The sequence below is a fragment of the Haemaphysalis longicornis genome, unplaced genomic scaffold (genome assembly GCF_048455015.1).
Source record: "Haemaphysalis longicornis isolate Haplotype H1 unplaced genomic scaffold, Haemaphysalis longicornis Haplotype H1 scaffold_3, whole genome shotgun sequence".
Taxonomy (NCBI): domain Eukaryota; kingdom Metazoa; phylum Arthropoda; class Arachnida; order Ixodida; family Ixodidae; genus Haemaphysalis; species Haemaphysalis longicornis.
This window is the reverse complement of record NW_027526335.1, coordinates 219,316,372-219,332,923: the sequence shown is the minus strand read 5'-3', so window position 1 is coordinate 219,332,923 and position 16,552 is coordinate 219,316,372. Positions and strand designations below refer to the sequence as shown.

General features: G+C 44.2%; 1 long non-coding RNA gene across 1 annotated transcript; it reads right to left on the bottom strand.

Moving 5' to 3' along the window:
• Positions 1 to 5,627: 5,627 nt before the first annotated feature.
• Positions 5,628 to 11,618, bottom strand: LOC144173707 (uncharacterized). Its single transcript, XR_013323368.1, has 3 exons — positions 11,234 to 11,618; positions 9,442 to 9,711; positions 5,628 to 6,562 (listed from the first exon to the last, which is right to left on the bottom strand). It is a non-coding gene; the product is annotated as an uncharacterized LOC144173707 (long non-coding RNA).
• Positions 11,619 to 16,552: the final 4,934 nt, after the last annotated feature.

Genomic DNA, 16,552 nt, shown 5'->3' with positions numbered 1-16,552 from the left:
TGTGGCATTAAAATTAAAACAGAAGATCCCTCTGCGGCATCCTTCCCTTGGGGCAGCGCTTGATTACAAACTTCGAGAAGCTGAAAAATGCTCCATGCGCCGCTCCAGACAGCAGAAACAATGCAGGACGCAAGTTGGTAGGTGGACCGTTGGCATCCTGCGATTGTGAAGATTTTTATTTAGTAGATGCTCTTCTTTTTGTACCACTGTTCATTTCTCCTTTAACAAGCAGCTGTACTCCTGCAGGTTCTACGAATCATACAAGCATAATAAAATGCAGCAATGCCGAACAATTGTCAGGGTTACCTCAATTTTTCTTTTCTAGGAATGAGAACAATGTAGGTAATCTATGCACAACTACGATCAAACCTTTCAAATTTTACCTACTTCACTCCTAACAAGCACACATACACGGTAGACATGTGAGCAAGCTGCTAAATTAATGCCCACAAAATTAATCAGGCATCAGAAATCGGCAGAGAACGACGTGTCATCTTTAAATGTCACTTTTTTCGTTCAAAACACGTAAATGGGCGAGAAAGACCCATAACTATGATTTGGTACCCTCATCTGGTATGGTTTTCAGGCAATGCTTACATCTCACTTCAGTACCTTCAGGTGGTGGAGATCTTTGAAAACTCATTGCGGTCAAGTGGGTTGTGTTCAAGCTCTCGTATCTTGCCAGCATATGCTGGATTCCAGCATTCCCAAATCAACGTGACGACCCGAATGTGGTGGATGCAAGAAAGAATAAGCACACGCCAAGGTCGTAGCCGAAGGTGGGGGGGGGGAGGGGGAGCCGGTGCCCCCCCCCTCCCCCCCCCATAATGTTTTATGCCAAGGCTGGGGTGCGGTTTAAGCAGCCTGAAAAACCGCCTAAAGTCACCTGCAGGGACGGAACCTGCAGTTTTAAGGACATTCTTGCTCATATAAAGCTGGTAACAAGGGCAATGTCAACGTCTGATCCCTGCGCCCACTCCAGATGCTGTACCTGTCAATATCAATACCTGTCAATATCAATACCTGACAAGCGTCGGGAACCTGCCGCGAGCCGATCGAAACAGCCCCACTGTTTCACTGGCGGAACAGCACGACCAGGGAATGGCAAAACAGCAGGAAAAGCCTCATATAGGCTTACATGTGGTCGGGAGCGTGTCATTCTTTGTCTTTACACTGGTACAAATTATAATCACATGACAGAGCATGTCGCTGTATTTTGTTCAGTCAACTATAAATCCTTTATATGTTTATTTTTCTACCGACATCGCATTTCATTGACTATTGCAGTTCCATAATTTCTGCTGCATAAAAAGCATTGCTCTGCCCATCTTGTATTTCCTCCACATCAACAAAACTACACAAGTCTCCTTATTGCGGAGCTTTGTTTTTTTGGCACTATTCCACTGTTTCCTTGACCTCCCTTTAGAATCAGCATTCTGTATTTGCTTAACCGGAATTTTACTGAAGCCATGTCTGTTTCAATTTAACAGATAGAAATAATGAAATTTAATAAGAAACGTGCAACAAGCTCAACATTCAACAGCAGTGCAATAAGGTGTTCCGCTTAGCGCAAGTTTACTGCTCACGTTACTAGCACAAAAAATAACACAAGGCGATTACTTAAGGACGAAGACGCACGTTTGCTAGCTTCACCGCCATAATATACGAATTCGCCGCATGTACAGTCCACTGCGATTCGAAGGTTGTCGCGGGAAAGCTACTCTTTCAAACGAAGCAGAAAGAACACCAGCTTTAGCAAATATTCCATGCAAGTTGCGTTATCGTCGGCGTAGATAAAGGGCAACCAAGTCCAAGTCTGTGCTTGATAACAACGAATGTACAGCTTGAAACCCAAAGGGTGGCAAGTCAGTCGTGTGGGCCATTGTTGTATCATCGAACTGCCAACAAGGGAGCGAAGAGTGCGAAATCTCGATTTTCATGGTTCCGAAACGAAACCGTGCATACTAAAAATTTTTACGCCCAAAAGGGTGCTTCAGCTCGTCGCCGCAGGAGCACCCTAAAAACTGAATATTTTCCGCCCTTTAGGGTGCTTGGATTTTGTCGCCGCAGGAGCACCCTCTGTGAAGAACCCCAGAAGACAGGTGCCTTATAACACCCTTTTCCGCCTATATGTATCCTAGGGTGCTACTTAGCACCCCAATCTGTAGGAGCATCTTCTGCAAAAGCACCCACCTAAAGGGGTACAAGAAGGGTGCGTCGTCTTCGGTTCACAGGTGCAGCAGGTGTGAGACCACATATTGCACAATATCACACACGATTATGGTATGAAACATTCGTGCTTTCCAAGCTCGGTTCTGTGAGACATTCCATTGAAGCTCAACATCAGCTGATAATTTCCTTGAACTTGTGTCACCGATTGTTAAAACATCAATTTAAAAAGTCAGGAGCCACATCTCAGTACAGTTATAACTTTAGAGGTAGTTGATTACCCAAAACTTCGTAAAAAACCAATTATATGTTCACTTTGCCGAACTGCAGTACACATCCTTCGAGATTCACTGCAGAGCCTAACCATGCTGTGCAGTGAAAGCAATTAGGTGTGCAACACTTCAACCACACAAAACTTCCTTGAACCTTAAAACCCTTGGCTTCTTAGTATTGCATCAAACTTCCAATCAAGGTAGCTACCTGCAATGTTTAGTGCCTTATTCTTGAGCTGAGCAGGAAGGTTCAATATCAAGGAAGACCAAATGCAAAATGTATAGTTTCCTCCGTAATGCGGCTCATAGTATAGTTCCCTCCGTACTGCGGCTCATAATCTACTTATAAAAGTTGGATACCCAAGCCATTTATTTTCGTTTGCATTATTCTTTTTGCTTTACGGAAAAATATTCATATGGTACAGCACTTGCAAGGTTTGGTGGTATTTGGAGTTTTATAAACATACCTTTAGACTAAATGACCCCACATAGCAATAACAAGAACTGCAAACATCACAGAACAATGCATACAAGTTCCCTGGTGAAGCCCATGGTTGAAATGTAATGCCATTGTTCAGAAAACAATATTTTATCACGAGGCTAGCTTGTACATGGTGCCTTGCATTATGTCCCTGCCGGTGGATGTGGGGTCATTTGTCACTGTTGCAAATGAAAAGCCAACAGCCAGGGCCCATTAGTTTTGGCTAGTATTACGAGGTGCCTCACGGTAAGCATTCTACGTCGATAGACTTTTTTAGAGTTGACTAGAACTGAAATGAGCAAAAGATTCTCTACAAAACATTCATTCTATCCGCAGCTTTAGGGTTTGCTAATTACCATAGTTGGGTTTCTTCTGCCTTTCTTAACAACATTTTTCTTTTGATAAGAAGGTGCACAACCAAAAGCAAAAAGCTTTTCTGTAAACCTTTGGTAGCTATATAATTGTTACAAAATATTTTACTCTAAATATGGCAGCTTAAACTGAGAATATTTGCATTTAAAAACATTAAAATAAGTTTAAATTGATCATAAATTTTTAGCTGTTTTTACGCAAAACTGTACATGGGATATGAAGTGCACCACAAGGAGGGCTTTGGATTAGCTTTAGCAAATTTGGGACATTTAAGGTGCACTGAAATCTCTACACATGCGCTTTTTCACTTTCTGTATCCACCAGGAAAATGGCTGCCAATTTAGACAGCGATTCTAAATAGTAGTTGACGTGCATTTTAAAATAATCACAAACGTTATAGCCACAAAATTAATTTTTACAAGTTGTAGACATTGCCCGTTACACCAGACATTGGACTACACTGTCAAGAGCTTTGACATCTACAATGACGTCTACAAAGCAAGCTTATACTGGTAAAATGTTTCATACCATAATTACTGTGTGTTCAGAGCTCACGTGTGAAGTATGGATACTGCTGCTTCAGCAAGAACCGAGGATGAGCACCCTTCCTGGTTCTGAAAAAAAATAACAGAGGAAATGCCTTAAGCAGGATTCTGAAACGGGGTTGAATGAAACAAGAATGAACAAGAAATTCTTTCAAAACATGTAAAGCAATGCAAACAAATATTTATTTCAACTTATTTCTACAAAAGACCACCTCAGGAAGACTGGTGGTGGGGTATTGGCTCAAAAAAAAAGCAGAGAGCACTTATACAAATGCTACAGGGAGCCTTCGCAGCCAACAATTGTTTGAACACACCTAAACTAATCACTGTTCAACAAACTCATAAAAAATGTTTGAATGCATAAAAAACCAGTGGTAAACACAGGAAACAGTTAAAACAGAATGACGGCACAAGTTTGTCCCGTCGTTCTCTTCTGTGTCCTGGGTTTTCCTATGGTTTTTCATCCATTCAAACATGTACCAGCTAGCCCAGTCCAACGCCTTGGTATCATAAAAATATGGATAGTCAATCCTTACACAAAGTTGAAAAAAAAAGAAAGTATAAAGTAGGTGACGAAATTAAAACGACAGCAAATTGGTTGGCTTTTAATTTTAAATGATAATATAAAAAACAATGGCATGAATTAAAGTGACCAGCACGCGAAGTACCTTGTTGCTAGCCCGACATTCCACTTTGAAGCAAAATGTCCGCTTTCAGCACTACATAGGCTAAACATGCAATGAGGCATTCCTTTAGGCACACAAAATATACTATAATTGTTAAAAAGCTACGAATTAGTTGAAAAAACCTGACCACGACAAATTGGAATTAGTGACTAGATACAGTTTCAGAAATACACAGCGACATCATATAAAAATATATGGTTCCCATACAAAGATCGATCATAACAAAAATTCAGGACATTTATCAGACTGGCATCAATGTGCAAAGCAGCTTAAAGGGACAGAAAACCGATTTTTGTCGAGTATATATTCTCTATCCCAAATGAAAGGGCATCACTTAAAGCACCTTGACGAGAAACGGTTTTGCTGATAACGCTCTAGAACTTTTTAAATCGAATTTTTTTATGTACGAGCCGTATGTGTCCCTCCCAAAACTAATGCTGGCAACCATGACATAGAGTAGCTCGGCAACATACTTTTGTCTGTATGCGAAATGAAAAACGATATTTAAAAACTTGTTCCCAGCTAAAAACTTTGAATCGTAGGCTTTCCTGTTCCTCTGTGTGTTTTTTTAATGCAAGGGTCTATTTTGCACGAATGCGCCATCTGTTGGGATAAACGATAGGTAGAATCTGTCTTCACGTTGTGGAGGCGGGGGCGACGTTCCCGGGGACGTCGCCCCCGTCCCCGGGACGTCCCCGGGGGCGATGAACGTCCCCGGGGGCGACGTTCTTCTTTTTTTTTTAAGCTGCCGTTGGGTATTTGGAGACTGAAATCAAATATTTTGGCAGAACAAACGCCCCTGACCCAGACAGAATCATCACAGCTCCTTCGCTGGGTCTGTTTGCTGAACGCTGCCGTTGATTCTGGGCATGGTGGCTCAGTTAGCCACACTGAGAGCAACCCCGCGGCGGCGGGCGGCATGTCTTTAGAATTTTCAAAGTAATATTTATAAATCCATATACTATTTAAGCTTGTACAAATACTTGTGTTAAAAGGTTTTCTATACGTAAATGAACGTTTCAGCAGTTACAGCAGCTGCTAGGTTTGCAGTTCACGTGACAGGGACACATATTGTAGCATCAAGTTTCGACACTACGAACCGCCACCCTTCCGATTTCAGGAAGTTTGCTGCCGAATTAAAATTATTTCCGCCAGTTTGTTTAAAAATTGCTTGTGGTTACCGGGCTATGTAAAACGCTGGCTTTCATATGAGCTAGAGAACATATATGCGACAAAAATCGGTTGTCTGTCCCTTTAATGAAGGAAGACGGTCTTCACTAAAAACATGTTAATATTGGGAGCTCATGTGCTTCCCTGCAAGCTGGGTGTGTAAACCCACTGACATCTTAACTAACCAGCCTGAATCATCACTTGATAGACATTGAGGAATTTTACGAATTGGTTTATTGTAGCCAGCTGTCTAGTTTCTTTCCCTTTTTTTCTTGGCATTTCGTGTCTAATTCTAAATTTGGTGACTAGATAGCTTTTACTATGGTCATGCACTGGTGACAACGAATATTTGATTTTACTTTAAAAAAAATTCAGTTTTGTTTTATTGCTCACCAGCCAACGATCTGAAATATCAGAGGCGCCTAAAACGTATGTTGGCATTTCCTTCCTGCAGTGTAGTACAACTAATCATGACTTTTACCATAATTTGTTCACAAATCGTAATATGTGGAAAGTATTCAGCTTAATGAAAATGTCATTTCAGAAGCATGCACAATCAACAAGGCCTCAATGACTCTCATGACGTGGTCCACTTGTTTCTGTCACAAATAACCTGAGTGCAGACACATTCCACCGAAGACGAAGGTAACATGCCCTCTTGGGTGATGAATATTTAAAAAGCCTTACGAGTAAATTTGCTGCTGAGCACGTGAAATTGTGGCATTAAAACAAAAGATCCCTCTGCGGCATCTTTCACTTGGAGGAGCGCTTGACCACAAACTTTGAGAAGCTGGAAAATGCTCCATGAACCGCTCCAGCCAGCAGAAACGATGCAGGACACAAGTTGGTAGGCGGACCGTTGGCATCCTGCGATTGTGAAGATATTTCTGTTTAGTAGATGCTCTTCTTTTTGTACCACTGTTTATTTCACCTTTAACAAGCAGCTGAACTCCTTAACGTTCGCATAATAAAATGCTGCAATGCGGAACAATTAGCAGGGTTACCTCAATTTTGCTTTTCTACGAATTAACACAATGTAGGTAATCTGCACACAACTACAATCAAACTACAATTTTCACCTACTTCACTGCTAACATCAGCGTTTGACTGCTCAAGCACAAATACAGGTTAGACATGTGAGCAATCTGCTAAACGTATCCCCACAAACTGAACAATCAGGCATCAGAAATCGGCAAGGAAGGAGGTGTCACGTTTAAATGGCACTTTTTTTGTTCAAAACATAAACAACACCTGGAAGCTTGAAGCGTGAGAGGGGGTCTTTCACGCTGACAATGTCAGAACATAGCTTGCTAGTGGGCACGTGAATGATGTGCACAATGTGTTTCTTGAAAATGCGTGCGAAAGTTTGATTGATGTGTAGGACGAGAATTGCAGCACGTTTTTACACAGGCCTTGTGGACGCTTCTGCCTGCTAATCTCAATGTGGATTCTTGCTAGTCGCCCTCTTCGCTTCTTTCTGAATATAATGCTTTAGGCATTATATTCAGAACAACGACTGCATCAAAACGTGCAGCAATTACCTACGTCCCACACATCGGTGAAACTCTCGCACACATTTTCAAGACACGCAGTGCATACATTGTGCATGTGCCCACTAGCAAGCTGCGTTCTGACATTGTCAGCGTGAGAGACCCCCTCTCACGCTCCAAGCTTCCCGGTATTGTTTATTAGATTCCATGCGCTGAATGCAAATCAGTGTACATTGGCGAAACGGGCAATCTGCACAGAAGATTAATGCAGCACTGGAACGAAGTGAACAAGGGCCATGCAAAAACAAGTCCACTGGCAGAGCACCGTGAGAGGACGGGACACGTGGTCGACTGGAACAAGACAAAATTACTGAAAACTGAGTGCAATCTATCTTCTCGATTACTGCTCGAGTCCCTCATTGTTCAGACGACGCCCAACATTATCAACATAATGGATGGCAATCTGCACCATATCTATGCAAACTCATTGCGCCGCGTAATGCCCAATATATAGCTTCGTTTTCCACGACACATGCTCACCGTGAACAAGCAACAAACCGTTAAATGGCTTTCTTGACTTGGTCAGTGACCTACGTTTCATCACTGCAATAATGCTTTTACCTGCCTACACGGCATTCCGTCAAACACTGGACTACACCACATGAGCCATTGGCGTTCTTAACCTGCACCAGAGTATATAACCTTTCACTACTGCTATGAGATAGACCCATAAACGCACTTCAATATGGCCTTTATATTTAGCTCTTGGAAACATTATGTATAATTTTACCGTTAAGTTGCACCTGCTACAGCAGCTGGTACTATACCAAAAACATGAAAAAAAACGGTGGTTTAACACGCCAAAGCTACACTTGGGATATGGGGAGCACTGTAGGGGAAGGCTTCGCATTAATTTTGACCATCTGGGTATTTTTGTGCGCATCGAAATCTCCAAACACGGGCGTCTTTACGTGTTGCCTCCATCTGAACAGCGGCTACACCAAGCGGTATCTAACCGACATTCGCCTCCACAGCACACCACTCTAGCCACGGCAGTGGGTTAAACATATGAAATAAAGCGAGTTTTGGAGTGCAAATGAAAATATTAATCACACGTCTTATTTTCCCAATCGATGTACCTTTTGAAATCCACCATGCAGTCCCCCCTCCCCTACCGGACTACCAAAACACCTTTGTCTCAAGAGGTAATCAGGCTGTTGTTAATGAAGTAAGTATTTACAATCCGAGACTTGCCACCGTTAAAGTCATGCACTTTGTTTTAGAGATAAGCGACATTAGCCATTTGCAGCACCAGGAGTAATTGTGTTAAGATCAGATTGAAAGCATTGACGGTAGTAGTTGAAAGAAATTGTGTGATAAATTACAACATCATCTGCAAATAGACCTACATGGGAGGATATGCAACATGGAAGATAGACCAAGCAACCTGCCTGGGGGGACAACAAAGTGGCACGAGCAAAAGAAGTATATAGTTATTAGAAGTAAACTGCATTTGAGAAGAATGAAAATCTTTTGCTCAAGTGAGGACATTAGGGTGAAGTTGGAGAAGTAGTCTGTGGTGTGCAATGCGATTGAATGCTTTAGAAAAATCGAGAAAAACTACCGCAGTTTGTAAGCCTGTGTCAATGGATCAATGTAGATCGTGAACAAATCCTGAAAGTTGTGTTTCTCAAGTAACCCTTGTGAAAACAGTGGTGATACTCGAATGTGATATTGTGATTTTATAAATAATTAGCGACCTGAGAGTGGATGAAATGTTTCCTGACCTTGCATATGGTGCTTGTTAGGGAAATTTAATGGTGAAGTACCGTCTCCTGCTTTAAAGACTGGTGCTACCTCGACTATCTTCCAACCATTGAGATTAGTGCCTGTCATGAGAGACTGAAAAAAGCGCTGTCAGAATTCTACAGACTGCGGGATGTACTTTTCGGTATAGTATGATTATTACCAGTATGATCTGAAGTAGACCAGTTTGTATTGCAAGTTTAAAACCATATCGAAAGATCCTAAATGTTTGCTTGGCTTGATTACATACGAATACTTGCTTCAAAGTCAGTTCAATTTCTCTTCTTGCCCTTTAGTCGTCAGCCCCAGATTCTCTTCAATATCTCTGCTAAGCAATGACACGCTCCATACGCACAGGACTGCTTCATGAAAATGTTTCAAATAATCAGAGGCCACAGCACTGCTAACAGGTATACATCATGGCAAGTTCCACAACATGCAATAACTAACCTGAAAGTACATAATCGGTGGTTGCACCGATATGGCAGCAGTGCCTGGACCGATGTGTCGAGCAAATGCGCTGACTTCTGAACGGGTGGTCCAAGCGGCCAGATGATGGATGAATGACCATTCCTGGCGGCAAAGCGTACGGAGCACCAACGAAAGGCCAGGCAGTACTTGGGTACAGCAGGTGCAGTGTCGGTTGGCCAAGGGAGGCCCTGGCAAAGCCTTTGAAACTGGACTGCAAGGCAGCTGACCCAGGACAGCCAGCAGCAGCACCTGCAGGTGCATAATCTGTGAGTGTGCGGACACTTGTTGAAATACAAGAAGAGCGCACACAAAGCACGAATGCTTACATCAAGTAGATTTTTAATCGTTTAAAGACAGTAACCTCCAAGGCACTACTAAGAACACTCCCGGAACACCCCAAGTGAAATTTAGGTCACAGTAAGAATGTATTTATTAGACCCGCAGGTACTGTGAGTGGGGTATGCATGATATATGCAAAGCTAGCTACTGAGCTAATTTGCATGGAACGCATGCTAGCAGCTCATCTGTATCCCTTGCTTTCAATCGGAACTGGTGTGTGATAGTTGAGGCTCCTCCATTTCAATGTCTGACTTGTATCTGCACGTTCAATTCTCCAATATAAATCGAGTTGAGTGAGTGCCTACAGCTTTCTTGTTAGTCTCTGTATGGCCTGCGGTTTTGCGAAAATGAGAACTTGCGAATTGGCTCAATTTTCTGCACTAATTTAAACAATACATATGCCTCTGATATCAAGCCCCAGACTTCCCGAGAGCTACTCTGACAGAATCGGCAGGCGCCTCGTAGGCGTTGTGAAATCTCCCCCACTACTCCGAGACTATGCTAACTCCCTGCGAGGCCACATGCGCGCATTTCACCTTCAATTTGCACGTATGTGAATTCTATACCTCTATGAACTCTCAGACGGGCGTCGTCATATTCGTGCCGGACTCGTGAAGCTCGGCAACGTAAATTACCGCACTCGCTCGCTGGCGCGCGGCCCGAACTCTCTCACCGTTTCCGGCCCTTGCATACTATTTTCTCCACCTTGCACTTTGTAAATTCTCATGTTTAACTACACCTCGTGCGCCCTCATCTCTTGCCTGCTTTTCTTCCAGCACAACTCCGTCAGCACCCGGTCGACGCGTACGCTGTCGGGGCGCGTTGGCGAGCGAGTACGGCAATTTCGCTGTTGTCGAGCTTCACGAGAACAGCACACATATCGTGGCCCGAAGACCGCGAGGCGTACGGTCGCCGGTCTCGCGAGCGCAATAGCTGCGAAGCGCACTGCACGGAATTCGTGTAAAGAGGGGGGGGGGGAGAGATTTCACAACACCTACGAGACGCCAGCCATGGAATCACGTGTACGCGCGTCACATGCACTTCCAGGGAACCTCCTGTTCATGTTATTTCTTGGTATACCGTGGGTATTCACGAGGGAGGACTAATCACAGCGTTGTGCCACTCACGCGAAATTGCGACTGCGATCTGCAACCGCAAAGGCACTGTTTGAGAGACACATAAACAAACGCCCCGGTGTTAAAGAGCCTTGCGTGATGTGAAATTATTAGCAGCCGTGTACCATAGCGCGAGCATCGTAGCCAAGGTCTAGCTTCAGCGTAAATTGATGCTGACTTCTGCGGAAACGGTGGACTGCGCGCCACACAAGTATACTAACTCACGTAGGCTCTCAGAGCAAACGAGATGGGGGTCTAGCGAAAAACACCAGAACTCGTTCCAACCAAATACAGAATAATAAAAAATGCGTACTTACCCGAGCAAAAACGATGTTTCCAACGTACAATTCTCCTTCATTGTCGTCTTCATCTCGCGGACACACGAACACGCTTTGTTCTGATGCAATGTCATCCACTTTTGACGCGCAGTATTTTATCCGGCGATGATCGTTCTTCCGGGGTCCCCATGTTCAACACACGCGTAGGTTGGAAGGGTAGACATCACCCATAAAGCTTCTATAACTATGATTTAAGCTTGAAATAGATAAAACAGATTAAATCACGCCACCAACCACTCGGCACAAAACGCCATGAAAAAACACACACAAAAGTGAGAGATAGTTGCCAGACTTCAAATGCAGCACCTCTATGTTTGACGAAAATTGTGTTACTACTGTAATGTTGGTAATTATCTTTCTGCTTTCAAAGTCTGAAATGTGTTTACAACTTAAATTTAAGGTTTTTAAACACAAAAAGTGAATACACATAAAGTAATTGACATATATACTGATATTGTAAAGAGGTTTGACGTTTGTTTTGGTTTTGTTTTCACGGCGGGCTTCTCAAGAGAGAACGTGCGAGAAAACGAGCGACTTTGGGTTTAGGAAGAGGGCGGTAAATGTCGGCGTGATAGAAAGCAAGGAACAGGTGCTTACCCTGGTCGTTAAAAAAGGAGCTAATGAAACCCTCACGTAAAAAAAAAAACACGTTCGACGAGGAATCGAACCATTGACCTACAAAACAGTAAACGGACGCGTTAACAAACAGCTATGTCGGCTTTTTTTTTTATTGCCTGATTTGACACATCACACATCATATCATGTATTGATCTGTCAACCCTACTTGGCTGACTGCTTGGCTTTAAAACTTTCTAAGGCACACTAAATCGTCAAGCACAGGCAACCACTCAGGGGGATCATCCTCAGCACGAAACACTTCCCGTATATACTGTACGCTTTCAATGAAATTTTCCCTGACAGGCCGGGCATTTATATCCGCATTCCTCACCGCCATTCTCGTCCTCCATATACTATGAAGGCTGAGGAGCATGATCAAATCGTACGGCACACCGCCCTCATTTTTTTCAGGTAAGAACCGAATTCCACGCGGCGTTATGGGTAAGTCTTTCTTTAACGTACGTTGGAGGACGTCCCAGTGGAACACTGGGTCCCAACAGTCGATGAAGACGTGATTAATAGTTTCCGGCTTTTTGCACAGTCTGCAGTCGGTTGTACACGGCACAAAAATACCTCTTTCTGCCAACCAAGTATCTACGGGAAGGGTTTCACTGTGTAGTTAAAAAAAAGGACTTCATTGCAGGCTTCACAGGCATACTTTTAACCCTCCTTAAAACATCAAGCCCTGTGCCCTCACCGTATAACGACCTATACAGTGGCACAGGTAAACAAACGTCAACTAAATCTTTGTACAGGCGCTTCCTGGAAACACTACACAGGTAGTCAAAAGAAAATCGTACCTTCAAAAATTCAACACACAGAGCCACTTCTCGCAAATATCCTTTCACCCCCCTGCACACAATATCACTTGAAGACACAACAAAGTCAGGCAGCACATTTTTCAACCGCACTTGAATTACAGTGCGCAAGAAGGCGTCTTTTTGATCCCGCACAAAACAACACCTTGCGACAACTTGTCGTAAAAATAAATGACAAAGACCAACACCCCTCTTTTTGACTGGGCGAAAAATGTTAGAGCGACTGGTTCTTTCCCAGCTGGAAGACCAAATAAAGACCGCAAATACTCTGTGGATTTTTTGGACATTAGCACGAGACATACACAACACTTGCAGCACGTACCACACTTTGGCTAACAAAAAAAGGTTGCAGATAGTGGCACGGGCAAACATAGAAAAATTGCGTCCTTGCCAGTTTCTGGTTTTGTCTCTCAACTTTTCGGTCTCGTTAGTCCAGAAGTCTCGGCTATCCCTATAATGCTCCAGAGGCACCCCTAGATATTTTGTTGGTGCCGTGGTCCATTGTATACATTCAAAAACGGCGGGTGTTGAGCACCAGTTCCCGTGCCACAATCCCGAACATTTATCCCAGTTAATTGCAGCCCCAGATTTTTCACAAAAGGACTTAACCACCTTAACTGCTTCGCTTATGCTCTTTTGATCGCGACAGAAAACCGCTATATCATCTGCGTATGCGAGCAGTTTTACTTCAGTGTTCTTTAATCCAAACCCCCGTATTCGTTCATGCTTGATTATTTTTAAACAGAAAGGCTCGAGATAGAGCGCAAAAAGAAGAGGCGATAACGGACAACCTTGCCTGACCGAACACCCAACATTTATACTTTCACTTAAATTTTTGTTAACGATTATGCTCGCCTTGCATCCGGCATACGCCATCTTTATACCATCCAAGATAACAGACCCAACATTCGTGTATTCTAAGATTCTGAAAAGTATGTCATGGGACACCCGGTCAAAAGCCTTCTCAAGGTCGAGCTGCGCACCATCGCCACACGACCTGAGAAGGCATCACAGCACTCTAACACACTTCTGGCGACGTGCACATTGGTACTTATCGTGCGATGCTTAATACCGCAAGTTTGATGCGGTCCAAACAGCTATGTCGGCGGGCGGTGTTCGAGGCGCCTAAAACAACTCTATACTTACGTAAGTTGTCAACGAATATTGTCGCTTGTGCCTAGTCATCGCCTCCTTTAACGATGGTCTAGTTTATGCTGCATTTTTGAAATTCTGGCTGTCCTAACGCTTGTTTCTCACGCACCGGTCTTGCAGACGAGGCCGCATTGCTAGCGCTGCAAGCGATTGAGCCAAAGCTCCATTATTTGACTCAAGAAAAGCTATCGCAGTCAACCCGACCTTTTCTGCGCAAGCCACGGCAGCCACGAAATAAATGGAATGTGCCGTTAGAATTATGGCGTTGATAACGCTTGTTTGACCGGCACCGTCTTGCAGACAAGCAACGTCGCTCTAATACTACAAGCGATGTCACTCCTGGCATGTCAGGCGCATCAAACCCATCGTGTAAAACGACTGCTAACAGTGCGAAAATCTCTGAGTTTGTAACAAGTGGGGATTTGCGGTGGCGGTGACGTAATAGGTACAGCAAGCAGGTAGGCAGAACAGCAGCGTAGGGTTACAACCTTTCCCCCCCAAAAAAAACGGGCCTTCCGGGGGGGGAGGGGAGATTGTGTTGAAAAAAGACGCCATATTTTTTAACATGCAGTGCCATTTATTGTAGTGTTTTCTTAGAGAGAAATCAACATAACGTTTGTACTGAAAGTGATTGAGAGCTTGGTTAATCGCTCTGCATGTGCTTCACTGAAAAGTAACCGCAATTGCTGACCGCGGCGGTAGAATTTCGTTATTTTGTTCTTCCCTTAGGTCCCCCTCCATCTGAGGCAGCGCGCTCGCCCGCGTATTTTCTCTGCTCGCGTGTCTTTGCTCAGCTTGTCGACATAGGCGTGCGCAGAGTTCTCAATTTGGGGGGCAAAGTCTTACCGCTGCGCCCCCCCCACCCCCAGAGCAACTCCCGACCTCTTCTCACTGAAGGCCTTGCGGTGCGAACGCAGTGCAAAGAGGGATGGTTATAAAATTTTTATTTCAATGTGATGGAATTGCAACACACACAAAATATTTATGAGCAGAAATTTTACTTTCATGTGTTACATCCGCAAGGCATGGGGCAAATTTGGCGCCCCCTTCAGATGATTAGGGGGGGCGGCCGCCCCACTGCCCCCCCTGTGCGCACGCCTATGCTTGTCGACACGTATTTATCGTCTTAGTTGTTGAATTGACGCTTATAAAACGCCAAAACGGGCATAATCACGGCACAAAAGCCAAAAAACCGGCTGATGACGGCTGGTTTTAGATATGGACCGGCAACCGGCCCGCTGTTTAAAAAACCGGTCAGGCCGGTCCAAAACCAGGAAGGTGGCAACCCTACGGCAGCGACGACCGAAAATGATTTTACACGACCGCCCCCGTCGGCCTGCGCCCTCGAAGAAAGCTGTACAGCCGATTCAGTTTGTTGTGGGCGAAGAGCAACCGAGGCTGCAGCCACAAACGATTGCGCTTGCCGTGGTATGAGCCAAAGCATATCTTCACATAGTTATGTTATCGTCCGTCTGACTGTTACTTACTGAAGGGAAAATTCAGAACACAAACGTTGACGTCTAGCGTCTATGCCAGACATAGACGCTGCTGTTTAGGCCCTAAAAACCATCTTCAGGGCGTCTGTCGGTTCTGTCTGATGGCGCGCTCGCGCCGCTGATTACGAACGAGGCGTCTGTTGGCGTTGACTTATCGTGTTGGCGAGCCGGTAAACGCCATCACGGTTAAACTCCCTGTTGGAAGACTACGCTGTTGGGACGATAGAGTGCCGACAGAGCTTCTTATTGGCCCCACAAACGCCATCAAGGTTAAACTCCCTGTTGGAAGACTAGGCTATTGGAACGATAGAGTGCCGACAGAACTTCGTATTGGCCCCACAGGCGTGCTGTGAGCCCAACAAGAAAGTCTTGTTGGAATTTTTGCCCGGGGCATAATAATACGGGAACAAATTCTTAGGTAAATTCGATTTCGTTGAGGACACCGATGCCTCGCGTAAAAGTTTTATTTATAGGACTACAAGAGGCATTTTGTAGCCTTTCCTTCCCGTGCACCCAGACATCGAAACGAACCTTGTGATACACTCGAAGCAGTAGATTAGTGCAGAGTGGAATTTAAACATTCAGCACGTTTTGTTCAATTTACGAACAGCAATTTTAGAGCCTTTCCCCTGGTCTATGTGGAGAGTTCATATTTATTCTCTCAACGGGCGGTGAACTAGTGCAATGTGCGGTTTAAACATTCAGCCTGTTTTTGTGCAATTTTGCATGCTTGCATTCACACACCGTTCTTTTAGGCACCCTAACGATAAGGTGCCGTGGTAACACCCCAATCGAGAAGAAATACTTTTTAGCACCCCTTTAACGGTCGTAGCTCCCTATGAAACTGTTGATTACACCCCTGAATTTTGGCACCCTCGAGGTGGGGTGCCCGAGCAATATTTGGGTGCTTGAAAGGTGCAAAAAGGGTGCAAAATGTTCAGTACACCCTCCTTGCACCTTAAAGGGTGTAAAAATGTTAAGATTTACACCCCTTAATATGTGGCACCCTCATGATTGGGTGCCGAAGCAATGTTTTAGTCCTTAAAAGGTGCAAAAAGGGTGCAAAATGTTGAGTGCACCCTTTTAGCACCTTTAAGGGTGTTAAAAAGTTTAGTGTGTGGGCTGGTGGCACGCTTGGCCGCTCGATGCTGGTGCGATAACCTTCAAATCGTGCTCGACTGTACTTCATAGCTGACAAGAAAACTTATTAGTCC